Source organism: Podarcis cretensis, assembly GCF_951804945.1.
Source record: "Podarcis cretensis genome assembly, chromosome: 3".
NCBI classification, from domain to species: Eukaryota; Metazoa; Chordata; class Lepidosauria; order Squamata; family Lacertidae; genus Podarcis; species Podarcis cretensis.
Genome location: NC_137172.1, coordinates 23,890,793 through 23,898,999, shown reverse-complemented (window position 1 = coordinate 23,898,999; position 8,207 = coordinate 23,890,793).

Here is an 8,207-nt window from a genome sequence, read left to right as displayed (position 1 = left end):
CCTCCAATTTTTTTTTGCTTCTTCCTCTGAGTTCATCCTCTTCCTGCTTTGTTTATAAGTGAATGAAATTCCTTCCGGGCATTCCCAGCAGAAGGGGATGTTGTTCTTTTTGAGTGCATCTGTTAAGCCTTTATATTTTCCTCTTTTCTTCCTCAACCTAGCTGGTATTTCATGCATGATTTTAATTTCTTGTTCTTCAATTCTGAGTTTTTTCTTCTTATTTGCTTGCATTATTTTATCTTTTATAATTCGCAAGTTAAGAAAGACGAGGCAAACTCCAGGCCACCAATTGGGTCCGGCAGATCTTGACCTAATTTGGAATGCTCTGTTCACGCAGATAGAGATGTCCTCTTCCTGGATTTCCAACCAGGATGCTAAGACTTTTATTATTACTTCTTTGATATTCTCATCGTGATTTTCTTTTATTCCTCGAAATCTCAATATTAATTCTTTTTGGTTTAGCTCTTGGACTGCAACCGTGTCCAAAATACTTTCCTGTCCCATCTTTAAATCCAAAATTTACTCTCTCATTCTTTCCTGAGATTTCTTAAGTTCCTTGTTGTTTAGTCGTGTCTGACTCTTTGTGACCCCATGGACCAGAGCACGCCAGGCACTCCTGTCTTCCACTGCCTCCCGCAGTTTGGTCAAACACATGTTGGTAGCTTCAAGAACACTGTCCAACCATCTGGTCCTCTGTTGTCCCCTTCTCCTTGTGCCCTCAATCTTTAGGAAAGTTCCTTACTTTATATTATTTGTTTTTTCAGTGCCTCTTCTTGTTTGTTATTTTTTAATTTAAGTTCTTGTACCTCTTTCTCTAGTTCTTTATTTTTCCCTGCTAGGTTATTCACTACTGCTGTTAAATCTAAAATCATCTTTGTATTCTGGTCCATTCTCGCACCCATTGTGTCTATTTTCCCACAGAGATTCTCCATTTTATTATTCAATTCTTTCTACATTCCTAAAGTGAGTTCTTTCAAGACTGCTCCCTGGTCTGTCTCAGCAAATGAGGCTCTTCTTCCTTGTGTCCCTGATGATATAGGAGTCACCCCTGAGTGAGCCTGTATTTTCTTAATTTTGTCTATTTCTTTGTTTTCCTTTAGGGAGCTCATTAAGTTGTTTAATAAGTTAACTCAGATTTGAGGCAAAAATTCTATTGAGGGAAAATTGAGTGAGTTATTTCCTCACTCTTCCATACCTTGTTTGCTACTGTTCACTTGTTCTCTTACTTCCTCTTTGTATCTTGTGACTTATTGTCATTAAAGTTATACAATTTCAATCATAAACAGTTTCAATCACAGCTGCAATACATTAACCATAAAAACAAGGGCAAGAAAAATAGAGAGGAGTATGATGTAGGGGAAGGAAACAAGAAGAGACAAGAAGAAAGCAGGAGGGTGAAAGATCTGCAGATACGTATTTTAATCAAAACATGGACTCATTTATATATTCCTGCAATTACTTCCTTCTCCACCTGGTGTCGCTATCTTCTGTTGGCAGCTTGCTTCGTTTACTTTACTTGATTCACTCCTCCACCTCCTTCTTGGGCGTCATTTCTCAAACAGTCATTCAAGCAGCATGAGACAGCAGTTTACCCCCCGCCATTTTCCTCTTTAGGGCCTTCCGTCACTGACCACCCCTCCCTACCAAGCTCCACCATTTGTCCCTCTTTTCCTCTTTCAGTCCTCAAAATTATCTTAATGTGCTGGAGTTCTTCCTCTCACTCTGCCATTTTTGGCAGCTCATCTGTAGCTTGGGGAAACCACTTAGAACATAGCTTGGCACATTTGAGGTTATATTTGCAATGGGGGTGGGAGAATGGGGAAGAATGTGTGTGTGTGTGTGGGGTAAATATTAGTAAAGTCATTCTCTCGTCTATTCCTTTCTGATCCAGAGTAACAAAGCAACAATGTATCAGTTTGTCTCCCCCTCTCTCTTGACTTTTCTTTTATGATACTTTATTACTTTATTACTAACACCCGCTCAAGTATCGCTTCCTCCCCACCCAATTCTCAAGATGTCTCCCGTCTTTACTCTGTTGAACAGTCTCCTGTCTTGTAAACTTACAGTTCAGTTGCTTTAATTTTTGCAGGTTTTATTAAACAGTGTTCTCTTGAGCCAAAATTTTACAGGGTAAATGTGCTGGTCCCGGGGGGAGGTTACCGTAGGGTGAGGTCCAGGACCTGAGTCGAGGGTCGGCAGACAGTCCTCCATGGGCAAAGCAGGGTCCAAAGCGAGGAGCCGGGCAAGGACAGGAACTCTGGAGGAACAGGACTGGGTGCTGGCCGAAACAGCTCTTCAATGACGTTGCTCCCGCAACCTGGGACCGGGCTGACTGGCCTTTATCTTCTCTGAAGCCAGGGGCGGTCCCGGCCCCCAGGTGACCCACCTCTTCTGGCCTTAAGACGAGCACTCCTCCTGGGAGAACCCAGTTCCCTCCGCCTCTCTGCCCTGAGCCTCTGCAGCTCAGGAGAGGCTGGAGGGTTACTGGAACCAGGGGGAGACTCACCTTCCCCTGACAGGGCTGGGAGAGGCACACCTGTAGGCAATGTGTCCTCAATCCCCTCCGGAGCCAGAGTAGATTCACCTGGTGCCTGCTCCTGAGGATCTGGCACAGGTGCAGGTGCCTCAGAGTCAAGGCCCTGCCCCAGCTCAGCCGGCCCTGGAGGTAGGGACTCCTGTGCAGGCTGGAGTTCCTCCAATTCGGCTTCTGAATTGGATTCCCAGGCCATCACAGTAAACACCTTCATCCCACCTTCTCATTGTTGTTGTTGTTGTTTAGTCGTTTAGTCGTGTCCGACTCTTTGTGACCCCATGGACCAGAGCATGCCAGGCACTCCTGTCTTCCATTGCCTCCTGCAGTTTGGTCAAACTCATGTTAGTAGCTTTGAGAACACTGTCCAACCATCTTGTCCTCTGTCGTCCCCTTCTCCTTGTGCCCTCAATCTTTTCCAACATCAGGGTCTTCTCCAGGGAGTCTTCTCTTCTCATGAGGTGGCCAAAGTATTGGAGCCTCAGCTTCACAATCTGTCCTTCCAGTGAGCACTCAGGGCTGATTTCCTTAAGAATGGAGAGGTTTGATCTTCTTGCAGTCCATGGGACTCTCAAGAGTCTCCTCCAGCACCATAATTCAAAAGCATCAATTCTTCGGCGATCAGCCTTCTTGATGGTCCAGCTCTCACTTCCATACATCACTACTGGGAAAACCATGGCTTTAACTATACGGACCTTTGTTGGCAAGGTGATGTCTCTGCTTTTTAAGACGCTGTCTAGGTTTGCCATTGCCTTTCTCCCAAGGAGCAGGCGTCTTTTAATTTCGTGACTGCTGTCACCATCTGCAGTGATCATGGAGCCCAAGAAAGTAAAATCTCTCACTGCCTCCATTTCTTCCCCTTCTATTTGCCAGGAGGTGATGGGACCAGTGGCCATGATCTTTTGATGTTGAGCTTCAGACCATATTTTGCGCTCTCCTCTTTCACCCTCATTAAAAGGTTCTTTAATTCCTCCTCACTTTCTGCCATCAAGGTTGTGTCATCTGCATATCTGAGGTTGTTGATATTTCTTCCGGCAATCTTAATTCCGCCTTGGGATTCATCCAGCCCTGCCTTTCGCATGATGAATTCTGCATATAAGTTAAATAAGCAGGGAGACAATATGCAGCCTTGCCGTACTCCTTTCCCAATTTTGAACCAATCAGTTGTTCCATATCCAGTTCTAACTGTAGCTTCTTGTCCTACATAGAGATTTCTCAGGAGACAGATGAGGTGATCAGGCACTCCCATTTCTTTAAGAACTTGCCATAGTTTGCTGTGGTCGACACAGTCAAAGGCTTTTGCATAGTCAATGAAGCAGAAGTAGATGTCTTTCTGGAACTCTCTAGCTTTCTCCATAATCCAGCTCATGTTTGCAATTTGGTCTCTGGTTCCTCTGCCCCTTCGAAATCCAGCTTGCACTTCTGGGAGTTCTCGGTCCACATACTGCTTAAGCCTGCCTTGTAGAATTTTAAGCATAACCTTGCTAGCGTGTGAAATGAGAGCAATTGTGCGGTAGTTGGAGCATTCTTTGGCACTGCCCTTCTTTGGGATTGGGATGTAGACTGATCTTCTCCAATCCTCTGGCCACTGCTGAGTTTTCCAAATTTGCTGGCATATTGAGTGTAGCACCTTAACAGCATCATCTTTTAAAATTTTAAATAGTTCAGCTGGAATATCATCACTTCCACTGGCCTTGTTATTTGCAGTGCTTTCTAAGGCCCATTTGACTTCACTCTCCAGGATGTCTGGCTCAAGGTCAGCAACCACACTACCTGGGGTGTACAAGCCATCCATATATTTCTGGTATAATTCCTCTGTGTATTCTTGCCACCTCTTCTTGATGTCTTCTGCTTCTGTTAGGTCCTTACCACTTTTGTCCTTTATTATGGTAATCTTTGTACGAAATGTTCCTTTCATATCTCCAATTTTCTTGAACAGATCTCTGGTTCTTCCCATTCTGTTGTTTTCCTCTATTTCTTTGCATTGCTCGTTTAAGAAGGCCTTCTTGTCTCTCCTTGCTATTTTTTGGAAATCTGCATTCAATTTCACTATCTCCCTCGCATTTTGCTTGCCTTCTCTCCCCTGCTATTTGTAAGGCCTCATTGGACAGCCACTTTGCTTTCTTGCATTTCCTTTTCATTGGGATGGTTTTCGTTGCTGCCTCCTGTATAATGTTGCGAGCCTCCACCCATAGTTCTTCAGGCACTCTGTCCAACAAATCTAAATCCTTAAACCTGTTCCTCACTTCCACTGTGTATTCATAAGGGATTTGACTTAGATTGTATCTTACCGGCCCAGTGGTTTTTCCTACTTTCTTCAGTTTAAGCTTGAATTTTGCTATAAGAAGCTGATGATCTGAGCCACAGTCAGCTCCAGGTCTTGTTTTTGCTGACTGTATAGAGCTTCTCCATCTTTGGCTGCAGAGAATATAATCAATCTGATTACGATGCTGCCCATCTGGTGATGTCCACATGTAGAGTCGTCTCTTGTGTTGTTGGAAAAGCGTGTTTGTGATGACCAGTTTGTTCTCTTGACAGAACTCTATTAGCCTTTGCCCTGCTTCGTTTTGATCTCCAAGACCAAACTTGCCAGTTGTTCCTTTTATCTCTTGATTCCCTACTTTAGCATTCCAATCCCCTATAATGAGAAGAACATCCTTCTTTGGTGTCACTTCTATAAGGTCTTGTAAGTCTTCATAGAATTTGTCAATTTCAGTTTCTTCACCAGCAGTAGTTGGTGCATAAACTTGGATTACTGTGATGTTAAAAGGTCTGCCTTGGATTCGTATCGAGATCATTCTATCATTTTTGGGATTGCATCCCAGTACAGCTTTCGCCACTCTTTTGTTGACTATGAGGGCCACTCCATTTCTTTTATGGGTTTCTTGCCCACAGTAGTAGATATGATGGTCATCCGAACTGAATTCGCCCATTCCCGTCCATTTTAGTTCACTGATGCCCAGGATGTCAATATTTATTCTTGCCATCTCATTTCTTGTTCCTTCTCATTAGGAACCACTATTACTGAATTCATCCGTTGACTGCTATACTCACTTCCTTTGATGTTTAATTATCTCCCTGCAGTTTACGGTCCATTAATTTAGTCATAAATCCTGGAGAAATCCATCACTCCCCTGGTCAGGTTAACAAGGCTTCTCACAGGAGGAATTCGCACCGTCTCTAACGCTGAGGTTCTCCCGCTTGCTCTGCTGCTGTAACAGCTGCCACAGCTTCTCCGAAGACAGGGGAAACCCCTTAGTGTGCTGTTAGGCACGTTTGAAGCTCAGAATGCTTTTCCTGAGCTTTTTAGGGTGTTGCGTTGCCTCCACTTCCCTCTTTCAACTCCTCCACATAAGTGAGCCATCTTGACCTTAAAGCTGGACGAACTCTTGACCTGAACGCAGCTGTGACGGATCTGGAAATCAAGACATTCCTCTTTCAATAAGCAGGATGAGCCTACCTATGAGGCAAGGTGAAGTGACTGAGGAGACTGGATCTCCAGCGCAGGCAATCCCAATGTCAATCTTTAGGGGGAATGCCTCAGTTGTCAAAATGTCTTGGGCCAGCCCTGTCAACAAGCCTACTAAATGGATATGTTGATTTGGATTTAGTTTATGTATGTGTTGTTGCTGTTTATTCACATACACACACACACGCAAACAGTACCAATTGTTGCTTGGGAAATAAAAACAAAACAAAAAAATACTGACATTTTAACAACTCCTACATCCAGTGCTTTTATCCTGGGGGTATGCTGGGGTGCTCATACGCCTAAACATGTTCTGAATCTAAGTTTGGCCTCATTGAGGGGCAGTATTTCAATATATGAAGACAGGAGTGCCTAGCATGCTCTGGTCCATGGAGTCACGAAGAGTCAGACACGACTAAATGACTAACCAACAACAACCACAACAAATTTCAATATAAGTAGGAAAATGAGAGTACCCCTAAACATTTTTTTAAAGGAAAAAAGCACTGCCTACATCACTTAAACAGCCATGGCTTCTGCAAGGAACCCCAAGAACTGTAGTTTCTTAAGGGTGTTGACCTCACAGTGCTACAATTCCTAGCACTCTTAACTAACTACAGTTTCCAGGATTCTCCAACACACAGTAGTATAAGAGTGCTGTCAATGTTTGGCATAGATCTGACCATAGTAAAAACCCATTCTGCAACCACAGGTGTTTCAAAGTTGGCCTCGCTAGCTGTTTTTGATTCCTTCTATGGAATTGCATAGGCTACTGAAGGTATTTGCTTGAATGCTTCCTAGCTTCCTGGGTTTGCAAATGGTGACTACAATCTTAAGCACTGATCTGTACATATGTTGATGGCTTCATGCTCACTAGAATGTGATCATTACAATGTGCAATTATTATTTTGGAAGCCATTGCCCATAGGACCCTCTGTCTCTGATAAGGATGGAGTGTACTTAACCGTATCTGGGCAAACACATCATTAAATGGATAAAAGGAAGCTCCTTATTCGCCCCAGTAGAAGTGAATGGAGATCACCATTGCCTCTTCTGTAACCAAGAGCTCTGCTGTGGCAAGATGTCCCTCATGGTTCAAATAATGCTCCTTGGTATCTGTGTTTGCCTCTTCCTTCCTCCTGGAGGTAAGTTCCCTTCCCCAGTGCTAGGAGACGCTTTTCCAGATGGAAGCAATAAACCTTTGATTACCAGTTGTTGGCAATCACAAGTGAAGAAAGTGCTGTGGAGCTCAGGTCCTACTTGTGGACATCTGGTCAGGCACTGTGAGAAGAGGATGCTGAACTCGATGGGCCACTCTCCTGATCCAGCAGAGCTCTTCTGAGGTTCTTCTACATAGATTACACTTGAGGTTCAACGTTGATATCTTGGAGTCTGAGAGGGACTCCATGGCAGCTTCCACCTCCACAATCAGAGGCAATATGTCTCCTAATAGCAGGGGATTCACCAGTGGCTGAAGTGCTATTGAGCTCACATGCTACTTGAGAACTTCCCAAAGGGGTCTGTTGGGCCTCTGTGAGAACAGGGTGCTGGACCAGCTGGGCCATTGGCCTGAACTAACAGGCTCTTCTTGTGTTCATATACATTGATTACCCATTTATTATCACCTGACTTTCAAGACTGGTATTCTGATAACCTTGAGGTTGTCCCTTTTGATGCAGATGCATTGAAATGTCGACTTTGCATGGCCCCATTTGAAGGGAGTCCATGTCTACCTGAACATACATGCGATGTTAACCCTGAATTTCAAATGTGCCATGTCTACAAGTTGACCAGAGGTAAGAGACCTACCATATTTTTCCATGTATTGGATGCCCCAATGTATACAACATCCCCTATTTTTGGGGAGTCCAAATTAAGAAAATGGGGGAAATTACCCTGACTTATTGAGCTTTTTTGGGGGGAGGATTGTTCCCTCACCAGCAATCGCTGAGCTGTCTGGGGGGGGGGGGGCAGAGTTGAGCTTTTTTGGGGGGGGGTTAAGCTTTTTGTTTTAGCACTTTTTGCCTTTTCCGTGGGGCATTCTTAGTCTGCTTGCCTCCTCACACTCAACCCACCCTACAGCTGGGAGGGAGGCTGAAGATGGTCCATTTGTGAAGCGAGGATTCTGCGCCCGGCTACTCGTGAGTGGCGCTGCAGTTGTAGGGCAGGCTGAGTGGGCCAACTTGAGCGGCCAACTTGAGCAGGATG